Source organism: Callithrix jacchus, chromosome 12 (assembly GCF_049354715.1).
Source record: "Callithrix jacchus isolate 240 chromosome 12, calJac240_pri, whole genome shotgun sequence".
NCBI classification, from domain to species: domain Eukaryota; kingdom Metazoa; phylum Chordata; class Mammalia; order Primates; family Cebidae; genus Callithrix; species Callithrix jacchus.
The window spans coordinates 23,207,603-23,221,240 of NC_133513.1; positions in this window are offsets into that span (position 1 = coordinate 23,207,603).

The following is a 13,638-nucleotide window of genomic DNA, read 5'->3' on the forward strand; positions in this document are numbered from 1 at the left end:
CATAGTAGGTATATATATTTATGGGGTACATGAGATGCTTTGATACAGGCATGTGATATGTAATAATCACATCCGATGTAAAATGGGGTATCCATCACCTCAAGGCTTTATCCTTTGTGTTACAAACAATCCAGTTATACTCTTTTAGTTATTTTTATTTTTTATTTTTTGAGATGGAGTCTCGCTCTGTCTCCAGGCTGGAGTGCAGTGGTGCAATCTCAGCTCACTGCAACATCTGCCTCCTAGGTTCAAGCTATTCTCCTGCCTCAGCCTCCCAAGTAGCTGGGACTACAGGCATGCACCACCATGCCAGGCGAATTTTTGTATTTTTTAGTAGAGATGGGGTTTCACCATCTTGGCCAGGATGATCTCGATCTCTTGACCTTGTGATCCACCTGCCTTGGCCTCCCAAAGTGCTGGGATTGCAGGCATGAGCCACTGCACCCGGCCTCTTTTAGTTATTTTTAAATGTGCAATTAAATTACTATTGACTATAGATAGGGTTGGGTGGGATGGCTCATGCCTGTAATCCCAGCACTTTGGGAGGCAGAGGTGGGTGGATCACCTGAGGTCGGGAGTTCAAGACCAGCCTGGCCAACATGATGAAACCCTGTCTCTACTAAAAATACAAAAATTAGCCGGGCATAGTGGCAGGTGCCTGTAATCCCAGCTATTCAGGAGGCTGAGGCAGGAGAATGGTTTGAACCTGGGAGGCGGAGGTTGCTGTGGGCAGAGACTATGCCACTGCCCTCTAGCCTGAGTGACAGAGTGACTCTGTCTCAAAACAAACAAACAAACAAAAAAACCCAAAATAATCTATCGACTATAGTCACCCTGTTGTGCTATTGAACAGTAAGTCTTATTCATTCTTTCTATTTTTTTGTACCCATTAACCATCTCCCTCTTCCCTCCAGAATCTCTCATTACTCTTTCCAGCCTCTGGTCACTGTCCTTCTACTCTGTCTCCACGGGTTCAATTGTTTTGATTTTTGATCTTGCGAATTCTTAAGCTCACCCGTCTCCTCAGCAGGGAGCCTTTCTCTGTCCCATTGCAGCCTCTTTTGTTTTCCAGCTTGGAGACAGAGAACCTGTGTGGAATGAAGTGGTTTTTCTTTTCTTTTCTTTTTCTGAGGCAAAGTCTCTCTCTGTTGCCCAGGCTGGAGAGCAGTAGCCTGCAATCTCAGCTCACTACAACCTCTGCCTCTGGGGTTCAAGCAATTCTCCCACCTTAGCCTCCTGAGTAGCTGGGATTACTGGCGCCCTCCACCATGCCCAGCTAATTTTTTGTATTTTTAGTAGAGACGGGGTTTCATCATGTTGGTCAGGCTGGTCTTGAACTCCTGAACTCAAGCAATCCACCCGCCTCGGTCTCCCACAGTGCTGGGATTACAGGCGTGAGCCACTGTGCCTGGCTGAAGGGTGTTTTTTTGTTAACAGCATGAGGCCCTTACAAACAAGTTGCTGCCCTTGCTTTAGAGAGATGCCAGAGAGAGGCAGTGCAAGAAAAGGCACCATTTTAGCCAGGGCCTGATCTGGTTTCCACTTGGACTTAATTTCACTTCCTTGGAGCTACAGACTACATTGGATTTCTCCTCGACGATATTTAGCAGAGCTGAAATAAACGAATCCCTCAGCAGAAGCCAATATTCTTGCCTGATCGCTGGGACTAATTGATGTTTTGGTGGGCATTGCATTGGTTGGAAATTAAAACATCTAACATGGCTCAATGTTAAATCAATTTAAAAATACATTTTTCAGATGTCTTCCATTTCCTTGGGACTCAGCTGAATGGATGGCTGTGAAGTTATCATTAAACTTTCAAAATATTCCCTTTTTTTGGTGGAGATGGTGGTGGCCCTTCTGGCTTTAAGTGGCTCTGGGCTTTGGGGGATTGGTTGAAATAAAAAAATAAAAATATGTTGGGTAAGTCAATCACTGGTGTGATATCCTGGTGTGGCTGAACAAACTCTGCCCACTGGCTGGATCCTTCCAGGATGAAGTTACTTCTGGGAATTGCCAGGATGCTTTTAGTCTTAGATTTAGGAAGTCGGGACTCAGGGAAGGCAGGCAGCCACCGTGTTTTCCACCTCCCAGGCAAACACCTTCTGGAAGACAGCATCACAGCTGCTTGGCATGGCGTTGCTCTGCTGGCATCCCAGGTGCTTCTGTTCTGCTACCAGCACACCTTGGGTTCTCCTCCTAGTCACCCATCCACAGTAGGTGTCTCATCTGGAGATGAGAAGAAAACCCTGCATGTTTCCAAAAATCTGTGATGTCCCATAAAAAGCCAGTGGATTTTACAAAGCATCATGAGTAGGTGTTGCAGAGGCTGGAGTGTGTTTTCAGAGGTCACGTGGTTTTCTAGAAAACTAAGACTGCAGTGTGAAAGTTGTGATATTTAAGGTCTGATTTGGTTTTCCTTCACACTGGCAGGGAAGTGGCAGCAAATGATGCTTCTCAAGTACAAAACATTGATTTTTTTTTCTTCTTTTGAGATGGAGTCTCACTCTCGCCCAGGCTGAAGTTCAGTGGCATGATCTCGATTCACTGTAACCTCCACCTCGCAGGTTCAAGTGATTCTCCTGCCTCAGCCTCCTGAGTAGCTGAGATTACAGACCTGTGCCACCATGCCTGGCTAATTTCTGTATTTCTGCTGGAGATGGGGTTTCACCACGTTGGCCCAGCTGGTCTCGAACTCTTGGCCTCAAGTGATCCACCTGCCTTAGCCTCCCAAAGTGCTGGGATTACAGGCATGAGCCACCATGCCTGGCCCAGAGCACTAATTTTGTTACCAACAGCAGCCTCTAGTTTAGCTGGGCAGGACCAGCTGCTTGGAGAGGGATGCTTTAGCTCTCAGTCGGTATTCTCACTTTCTGCTGGTCTTGGATTATCCTGGACAAGAAAAAGCAAACTAACAAAATCCACTCTCCTGTGAGTCAGGCTTCGCACTGCCAACTTCATGTAGCTTTTGTATCTCATCTCTTTTTCTGGTCATTTGTTTCTGATCTAATTCCTGTTTCTTTCCTTCCATGTTGAATAATGACTCCCATTACAGAGGGGTGACTCTGGGTCAGGCTGACTAAGGGCTTTCACTGTGTCATTAGCTCATTTCATTGTGGCCACGCTTCTGCCAGGTAGGCACTGTTAGGATTCCCATTTTCCAGATGAGGGGACTGAGCCCGAGAGTGGTTAAGGAGCTCTTGTCTAAGCTTCCCCGATAGGACGGATTTAAATCCTGACTTCTTTACCTCTGCACTGTGCTGCCTCCTGGATGGGTGTCCTTTAACTTCTCTAATAAGTCAGATCAGAAAGAGATTCTGTAAATCCCTTCACCTCCTCCTCTGGCGGGAGGCCAGTTTGCCTCACAGCACATATAATTGGTGATCGCCCCAGGCAGGAAGACAAATCTAGCTGATGCCCTGCAGGAACCTCAGGGTCTCAGGTTGAAATGTGCAGTCCTTTGCATGAAGGAAAGCAGCAGGTTATGCTGGTAGGTGCCACTCCCATTCACCTTTCAATGTCAGCTCTCCCTATGGATTTCTAGCCTCCATCCTCCACAGCCCCCCTCAGCAGAATGCAGGGATCACTGGCACTTGTATGCAGATCACAGTGTGTTGGCCGTGGTTCTGATGGGTCAGGACCTGTACCATTCTAACTTCTAAACTTTTTAAAATGTCACCCCAGTTAGATCGATTTGCAGAATCCCCCATTCAGGCCCACACCAGATACCAAGCCTGGCTTGTTGGGGGCTGCAACTTCAGCCTAACATCCAGTGGAACTTAGAATGAAGTTGTCCTCTCTAGTCCTGGTACCCAGCGGTTCAGCCACAGTTGCTTGTGATGGGCTGTACTACCAAAAAGACGTTACCGTGTCTTGGGGCACGTGTGTGTTTACTCTGCTTTACTGAAGAAACACTGTCATGGAAGAGAGTTATAACACAGCAAACAACTTAATATGCAATACTAGGCATTTGTTTTTATCCTTAAAGTCCTTTGCCCACTTTTGCCTCTTGAGGGGCCTTTAAAAATATTGGGCCAGGCATGGTGGCTCATGTCTATAATCTCAGCACTTTGGGAGGCTGAGGCAGGAGGATCACTTGAGGTCAGGAGTTTGAGTCCAGCCTGGGCAACATAGGGAAATCCTGTTCCTACCAAAAAAAAAAAAAAAAAAAAATGCTGGAGGCAGTGGCTTACTCCTATAATCGCAGCACTTTGGCAGTCTGAGGCAGGCAGATATCTGAGCTCAGGAGTTCAAGACCAGCCTGGGCAACACGGTGAAACCTTATCTCTCCTAAAATACAAAAAATTACTGATTGTTTTAGAAAGGGACATGGGCTTGGCTGATCCATGGAAATATCTGCAGCTTGCCAGCAGGTGAAGTCTTTTTTTTTTTTTTTTTGAGATGGAGTTTCGCTCTTGTTACCCAGGCTGGAGTGCAATGGCACGATCTCGGCTCACTGCAACCTCCGCCTCCTGGGTTCAGGCAATTCTCCTGCCTCAGCCTCCCGAGTAGCTTAAATTACAGGCACGTGCCACCATGCCCAGCTAATTTTTTGTAGTTTTAGTAGAGACGGGGTTTCACCATGTTGACCAGGATGGTCTTGATCTCTTGACCTTGTGATCCACCTGCCTCGGCCTCCCAAAGTGCTGGGATTACATGCTTGAGCCACCACGCCTGGCCAGGTGAAGTCTTTATTTGCCTTTATCTCCACTGTGGCCTCTAGTGAGCTAGACTACATAGATGCTGATGAAATCTGGGAGGCATTGGTGTGGGATGTAGTTTCCCAGGAGGACTCTGACCCTGGGGAAGTCCCTCCAGTCTCTTGAGTCCCTGTGGCACATCTCCGTGTGTGGCAAACTAGATGATTGTTCCCAATGATCCTGCTTACTTCCTTTACTGGCTTTTTACCATGTGACTTTGTAGCACATCTCCATAGGTAGAGTCTACTTCCTTGCCCTTCTAACTCTGGTCATTGGAATGTGAGCAGATACAACATATTCCCCCAGCAGAAGTTTTTATTTTTTTGTTTTTTGTTTCTGTTTGTTTGTTTTTGAGATGGAGTCTCGCTCTGTCACCCAGGCTGGAGTGCAGTGGCACGATCTTGGCTCATTACAACCTCTGCCTCCCAGGTTCAAGTGATTCTCCTGCCTCAGCCTCCCAAGTAGCTGGAACTATAGGTGCATGGCACCATACCCAGCACATACAAGGTCACATCCACGTGCCCCTATATCTGATAGTGATGAATATTATGGAGCAAAGGAAATCTGGAGGAAAGAATTGAGAGCTCCAGATGGTGGTGGTAGGGATAGGAATGGTGGAGAACAAACTTTAATAAACATTACATGGTCAGGAAAGGCTCTGCCCTCAAAAGGGATGCAATTGTCTCTTAAAGGTTCCACCTCTCAATGCTGCCACATTTGGGATTAAGTTTCAACATTAGTTTCGAAGGGGTCATTTGAATTACAGCACATGATGTCCACCGTCAGCTTTAAGCTTACAGCCTAACAATTCCACAATAGAGAGAGAGGGAGAGAGAGAGAGAGAGAGAGAGAGAGAGAGAGAGAGAGAGAGAGAGAGAGAAAGAAATTGATCTTTCCTGGTTACTTCAGCAAAATTCCCCAGATTAGATCTGATGGGCTTGCTTGAGGTAGGTGCCCATTTCTGATCTGTGGCCCAGACAGTGGTTACACCAATTGACCAAGGCTAGGTCTGATTGCCTTAAATCCTACCGTAAATAATATTGACTGAGCAGGAAAGGACTGATTCCAGAGGAGACCAATTACCAGAATGTGGTAGGCAGAATTCTGAGATGGTCCCCAAGATCCCTGCTCCCTCTTGTGCACACTCTGTGCAATCTCCTCCAGTGCTGTACAACTAGAGGATGTGATGGAATATCCCTTCCATGATTGGGCTACTAGTTAGTTGATTTCGAGTTAATCAAAAAGAAGAGCATCTGGGTGGGCCTGACCTAATCAGGTGCACCTTTAAAAGGGACTAGGCCCTGTCTGAAGTCTGAGATATTCAAAGTGTGAGAAAGCCTATGGAGAGACCACAGGGCAAGGACCTAGGGTGGCCTTTAGGAGGTAAGAGAAGTCTCTAGTCGATAGCCAGCAAGAAAACAAGACCTCATATTGATGCAGGGCAGATGAGTTCTAAACCGTCTGAACTGGGGCTTAGCCTGTGAGGGTTCTTGGCCTTGCCTAGGAAAGAATTCAAGGGCAAACTGGAGGTAGAAGAAAACAGCTTTACTGAAGTGGTGGTGTTACAGCTCCCGAAGTGTTAACAGCTCCATGATGGCTCCTGCAGAGCAGGGCTAGCCCATAAGCAGAGAGTAGCAGCACAGGGCAGTTTTGCAGTCATGCTTATACCTGCTATTAACTATATGCAGATTAAAGGGTGGTTTCTTCAGAAATTTCTAGGGAAGGGGTAGTAACTTTTAAGTCATCGAATCATTGCCATGGAAAGGGGTGGTAACTCCCAGGTGTTGCCATGGCAATGGTAAACTGATCTGGCACACTGGTGGGTGTGTCTTAGGGAAAGCTGCTACCCTCTCAGCTCTGTTTTAGCTAGTCTTGAACTTGGTCTGATGTCCAAGCCCCACCTCCAGAGTCAAGTCCTGCCTGCTACCTCAAGATAATTAGAAGGAACGGAAGTCTGAAAACAACCAGTGATCCTGGAAGAAGACCTTGAGCTTTAGATAAGACTGCAGCTCCAACTGACACCTTGATTTCAGCTCTGTGAGACCTTGAGCAGACAATCTGGTTGAGCCATGCTTGGGTTTTGACCTATAGAACTATGAGATAATACATTTGTGTTGCTTTAGTTAATGCACTTCTGTCAATTCGTTACACAGCAATAGAGAACTGAATAAGGGAGAAATAAATGCCAGGTAGACAAAAGTGACTGATGTGCATGAGGAGCTGAGACAGACAGCTGCCTTGGTTGAAATACACTAGCTCTGGAATTGAGCCTTACTTAGCGTGGAAGGTATGACTGTCTCTGAATCCTCATTGGATGAAGTTTTATTGATCAGGCATCCTGTTCCATGTCAGCCCCTCCCTCTAGGATCTTTTGCTTCCTGCAAGGAACGGGGCCTGATATATTTATCTTTTGCATTTGTCACTTATGGTGACTCAGCATCAATTCATCCTTTCCCACGATATTGTGAATTTCCGGTGGGAAAGCACACTTTTGGGACTCTCCAGTGGATTAGATGGCATTAGCTCCACCTTCACTCCAGTGCTGGGCCCTGATTTCTTTAAGCCAATCAGCATACTCTATTCGCCTGGCCATAATGATTGATTCAGGGATGGACCAAAGAGAGCCAGGATTTGGATTTTTTATTCAACTGTCAGAGTAAAGAGAAAGAACATCTCTTTCCTCTGCACATGAATTGGACAGCTATCTTGAAATAGTAAGAAGAGAAGCTTTATAAAGGAATGAAATTAAGAAACGAAGTGAGAAGAATGGTTAACAAATGGTGTGAGGTCAGGCACGATGGCTCACACCAGCACTTTGGGAGGCTTAGTTGGGAGGGAGGATTGCATAAGCCCAGGAGTTCGAGACCAGCCCTGGCAACATAGTGAGGGACCCTGTCTCTACAAATAATAAAAATAATTAGCTGGGCATGGTGATGCATGCCTGTGGTCTTAGCCACTCAGGAGGCTGAGGTGGGAGGATTGCTTGAGTAATCCTGGGAAGTTGAGGCTAAAGTGAGCTGAGATTGAACCATTGCACTCCAGCCTGGGTGACACAATGAGATCTTGTCTCAAAAAAAAAAAAAAAAATAGATAAAGAAAAAAGAAATGATGTGAAAAACATCGGGTCCTAGCAAATATTTTGGCACCTGGATCAAACCATACCTGCAGGTTTGCCCCTGCACCATTCAGTGTATGTGAACAAATTTGGGTTGGATTTCCTGATACTTAAACGTAGTTGAGTTGCTTTCTTTTTTCTGTTTATTTTTCTTACTCATGGGATGTGCACAAATTATTTCTTATCATGGGTGTAACTGATCACAAAGAGCCCATTTTCTCTATAACCTGAAGAGAGAGAGTATGGGCATCTCAGCTTCCCAAGGCCATAACAGCATCAGTCTTTAGCCTGAATTCAGCCTTGATGCATCCGAGTGCCTGATGGGTTACAGGGATCTTGTTTTTGAAAACTTTACATGGGTGACAAAATAGCAAAATAGTGTGTGAAGCTCTTGCCTTGAGACCTGGGCTTGTTCTGGAGACAACTCTAATTGGAGGAGAGAGATTTGCTCCTCCCACTCTCCTTGTTGACAATCTGCCTCAGGGGACTGAGTCATACCGACTGAGACTAACTTCATGTACCTTAGTTTGAGTGCCAGTCTGCTAGTCCAACTGGGTGACGCTTCCTGTCCCCTGAGGGTAGCCAATATCATCTGCTTTTCTTCCTCCCGATTTAGCATCACTCAGGGCAAGAATTCTGGGCTGGAAGGGAGGGGCCTATGGTTCTCTTGTATGGTCTGAGTTTGCTCACACAGCAACCTGCTCTTATCTAGTCTGATTTTTTCAATGGCATTCTGTTGTGTCTTGTCATCTGGCTCTTTGGACAGGCCTTTCTGGTCTTCACATTGATGCAGGTTTGTTTGTTTGTTTTCTCCTTGTTGACGTATAGTCAGGAATTTAACATCTTTGACTGTCATCATCAGACACTCTCACTAGTCTTGTCAAATACTTAGCTATGCAAATGAAAGCATGGATGCTTGGAGGTGATATGCCAGGAGGCTGAACCCTAGGACTGAGCTCCATGAATATGCTGTTAAGGTTCTTCAATCTTCACTTCCCTCCTGGGCCTGCCACTCTTGCAACGTCCTTGTGGCATGCTCAAAGACATTTGCAGTGGCCACATCTGCATTTCCCAACAGTCATTGTTTTGGGTGCATTCTTTGATATTGGATGCTTTAAATGGACCAGTCAGGTCCTGGCAGGCAATGGATGCACATTAAAATGGATTAATTGAGGACATTTCAGCAAACAGACTATTTACAGAAGCATGGGCAGGGTTAAATGAAACAAAGGATGTGAAGTACCCTGAAATTGTTAATAACAGGGAGCCCTTACCAACCAGGTCTAAAAGGGAAGGAAAGAGAGACTCTTGGAACCCAGAAAGAACTGTAATGTAATTACTCAACCTTCCTACCCACTGCACAGACAAAACCTGTTTGCTGAGACTGTGGTACTGCATGCAGTGAAGAAAGAGTTTAATTAACCTGAGGCTGGCCATGTGGAAGAATTGGAGTTATCACTCAAATCAGTCTCCCCCAAAACTTGGAGCCTATGGTATGGTTTTTCTTTTCTTTTCTTTTCCTTCCTTTTTTTTTTTTTTTTTTTGAGGTGGAGTTTCATTCTTCTTGGCCAGGCTGGAGTGCAATGGCGCTATCTCGGTTCACTGCAACCTCCGCCTCCTGGGTTCAAGTGATTCCCCTGCCTCAGCCTCCAGAGTATCTGGTATTACAGGCATGCACCACCAAGCCCGGCCAATAGGCTGGTCAGGCTGGTCAGGCTGGTCTTGAACTCCCGACCTCAGGTGATCTGCCTGCCTTGGCCTCCCAAAGTGCTGGGATTACAGGCGTGAGCCACTGTGCCCAGCCTATGGTTTTTCAAGGATAGTTTGGTGGGCAGAGGACTAGACAATGGGTGCTGCTGATTGGTGGGGGATGGAATCATAAGGGTGTGGGAAATGGTCTTTGTACTCTAAGTCCGCCTCTGGGTAGGGGCCCAGGACCAGTTGAATCAAGAGTCACAAGTCCAGGTGGGGTCAGTTATTTGCCAGAATGCAAAAGTCTGAAAAACATCTCAAAAGGCCAATCCTAGGTTCTATAATGGTGATGTTATCTCTAGGAGCAATTAGGGAAGTCACAAATCTTGTGACTTATAGAACAATGACTGGCTCTAAAACTATGCCTAAAACTGTGCCTACATTTTAGCAGAATTCAGGCCCCTCCCTAATCTTGTGGCCTTTCCTTAGTTTTACAACAGTGGCTTCAGCCCTGAAACAGTGAAGGAATCAGGTTTAGGGGAGTACTATTATCATCCTTGCTTTCAAGTTAAACTATAAACTAAATTCCTGTCCAGGTGCGGTAGCTCACACCTGCAATCCCAGCACTTTGGGATACCAAGGCAGGCAGATCGCTTGAGCCCAGGAGTTCAAGACCAGACTGGGCAACATGGCGAAACCCTGTCTCCACAAAAAATACAAAAAAATTAGCATGCACCTGTAGTCCCAGCTACTCTGAAGGCTGAGATGGCAGGATCACCCTGAGACCAGGGAGTTCAAAGTTATGGTGAGCTGTAATCATGCCACTACAGTCCAGCCTGGGCAACAGAGTGAAACCTTATCTCAAAAAGCAAATAATAAATAAAAATTCCTCCCATGATTAACTCTGCCAAGCCTAGGAATGAGCAAGGACAGCCAGCCTGTGAGGCTAGAAACAAGATGGAGTCAGCCATCTCACTGTCATAATCTTTGCAAAGGCAGTTTCAGTAGTTGTGAGAAAGAGCCTCCCAACAAGAGCTGTAGTAGCTTTTCCCAGTGGCACCAATTCTTCCCTAGTCCAGGCTCTGGGGAATTCTCTCTTGGAAGATGCAGGGGGCTGAAGTTGAGGGTGGGGACTTTAATCCTCCTTTGCACATTGCCAGGAACCACCTTTTCCCTTCCAGAGCAGACTTTCATTTTAAAAGCTATTTTGTGTTCAGCTTCTGAGAGCCCATGTGCTTGCTCATTCTCAGGAGAATGTTATGACTTCTACACTTTTAAAAAGCTCATGTCAAGCTGTCTGGCTTTCTGTCTAGGTTTTGGATACTTTCCACTTGCACCTCCAAATCTGCTCTCCACTCTGCTGTGTCCAGGGAGCCAGATTCGCCAATGGGGACATAGTAGGAGATTGGAGGGTGGAAGGGTAGGCCAGGGTATTTATTCCCTTGGCTTCTTTCCTGCAGGCATGAGGGTTTGCAGTGGTTCAGTTTCTTCTTAAAGGCCACAGTGTCTTTTGGGCAGCTCTTTCTTATAGCGACAGCTCTCTGTGTTCCAGGATTCTCTCTCTCCTCCTTCCCTTTTAGACCCCCTGTTGATAATACCAGTGTGCTCTACTGGTCAGAGTGGGTCAGAGCAGGTAGCCAGGGGTGACCTAGATCAAAGAATGTGATCAGAGCAGGTGCATCCTTTGTTTTCCTGGCAATGTGCAGAGGAGGATTAAAGAAAACATCCTTTGTTTTCTCTTAATCCTGCCCACACTTCTGTAAATAATCTTTTTCCTAAACTGTCCTCAATTACCCCATTGGAATGTGCATCTTTTTTTTCACTAGGGCCTGCTTGCTCCATTTCAAACATCTGATATTAAAGAATTCACCCCTGAAGTCTGTAAGAGAAATCCCAGAGAAGTTTCCCCACTGTCTCTCTGTTTCCAGGTGGTCACCCACCTCCAGCACAGCCTGAACCAGGTCAATGAATGCTGCCTATTTTATCTGATCAAGTTTGTCATTGAGATCCTTGTTATAAATAGAATTTTTGATGCCACAAAAGAAGTAGCACTTGAATATAAATTTCCTCAGCAAGGCAATTTACTTCTGCAGAAGGGTGCAGCTCGCAGATGGAACAATGGCGAGCACACATTGGGACAAGGGAGGAAAAGGGGTATTATGCCTGACGGGGGTTGCCAATACTGCTGTGTCAGTATCCTATTGGCTAGGGTTAGACTGCACAAGCTAGACTAATCCCAACTGGCTATTTTAAAGAGAGCAGGGGTTCTGAGCTGGAGTGGCAGGGAGGTTTGGTGGGAAGGATGGTTATGGGTGGGTCACCCTAAGCCAGGGGTGACCTAGATCAAAGAAGGTGACCAAAGTAGATGACTAGAGCAGGTGACTGGGATGAGTCAGGATGGAGCCAGGGGCTGGGGGAGCAGATGTGAACTACTGATTAGAATGGAAAAGGTTGTTTACTGAAACTACTAGGAAGTTAAACTTTAAAATAGAGAATTAAAGAATAAGAGAGCTGAGCATACTGACATACTGATTCTTTGAAGAGTAACTTGGGGTTCACTATATCTAATAGTACTGAAGATGCATACCTCTTACTTCTGGCTTGGGGACAGCTAAGCACTGCCCTGTAGTTAATGACTCCGGATACAGTTCTCAAATTAATTGGGGTGCCAACTGAGTCCATCAGCCAGTGAGGACCCCCTGATTCCATGGCCAAAGAAAACCAAAACCTCACCATGGTTCCTGCAAATGACTGTCTCAGGACACCTCCTAGTGTGTGCTATCTTTATACCTCCTTGTCCCAGCTGTGAATCCTCTGAAATAATTCATTCATACAAAACCATTGTGGGTCATTGTGGCAGACAGCTTCAAAGATGACCCCAAATGATCCCTGCCACCTCATATTCATGTCCTTTTGTGACTCCTTCCCCTGAGTGTGTGCTGGACCTAATGACTAGCTTTGTTAAAAAATTGTCATTTAAAATGAAAAAATTCTCTTTTTTTGGAAAAAAACAAAAAACAAAAAACTTCTCTTTTTTTAAGAAAGGGTCTTGCTCTTTGGCCCAGGATGAGTGCAGTGACAGAATCATGGCTCACTGCAGCCTTGAACTCCTTGGCTCAAGCAATCCTCCCACCTCAGCCTTCCAAGTAGTTGGGGCTACAGGTGCATACCAATATGCCTGGCTAATTTTTAATTTTATTGTAGAGAGGAGGCCTCCCTATGTTGTTCAGGCAGGTCTTGAACTCCTAGACTCAAGCAATCCTTCCGCCTCAGCCCCTCAAAGTGCTGGGGTTACTGGCATGAGCCACCATGCATAGCCTATAATTTCAACCTTTATTTTAGATGTAGAGGGTACATGTGCAGGTTTGTTACATGGGTATGTTGTCTGTTGCTGAGGTTTGGGGAATGACTGGTCGTCCTGTCACCCAAATAGTCAGCATAGATAGTTTGTCAGCCCTTTTGTCCCTCTCTCTCTCTTGTCTAGTAGTCCCTAGATTTTTTCTTTTTTTGAGACAAAATCTTGCTCTGTTGGCCAGGCTGGAGTGCTGTGGCAAGATCTTGGCTCACTGCAACCTCCGTCTCCCAGATTTAAGTGATCCTCATGCCTTAGCCTCCTGAGTAGCTGGGATTACAGATTTCCGCCACCATGCCTGGCTAATTTTTGTATTTTTAGTAGAGACAGGTTTTGCCATGTTGACCAGGCTAGTCTCAAACTCCTGACCTCAAGTGATCTGTCCACCTCAGCCTCCCAAAGTGCTGGGATTATCGTTGTGAGCCACTGCACTCAGCCGTAGTCCCCAGTTTTTATTGTTCCCATGTTTACATCCACGTGTACCCAATGTTTAGCTCTTGCTTATAAACCAGAACATACAGTATTTGGTTTTCCATTCTTGCATTAATTCACCTAGGAAAATGGCCTGCGGCTGCATCCATATTGCTGCAAAGGGTATGATTTTGTTCCTTTTTATGGCTGTGTAGTTTTTCCATGGTATATATCTACCACATTTTCTTTATCCAACCCTCCATTGATGGGCACCCAGGTTGGTTCCATGTCTTTGCTATTGTGAATAGTGCTGCAATGAACATATGAGTGACTAGCTTTTAATCAGTAGAACATGGCAAACTCGATGG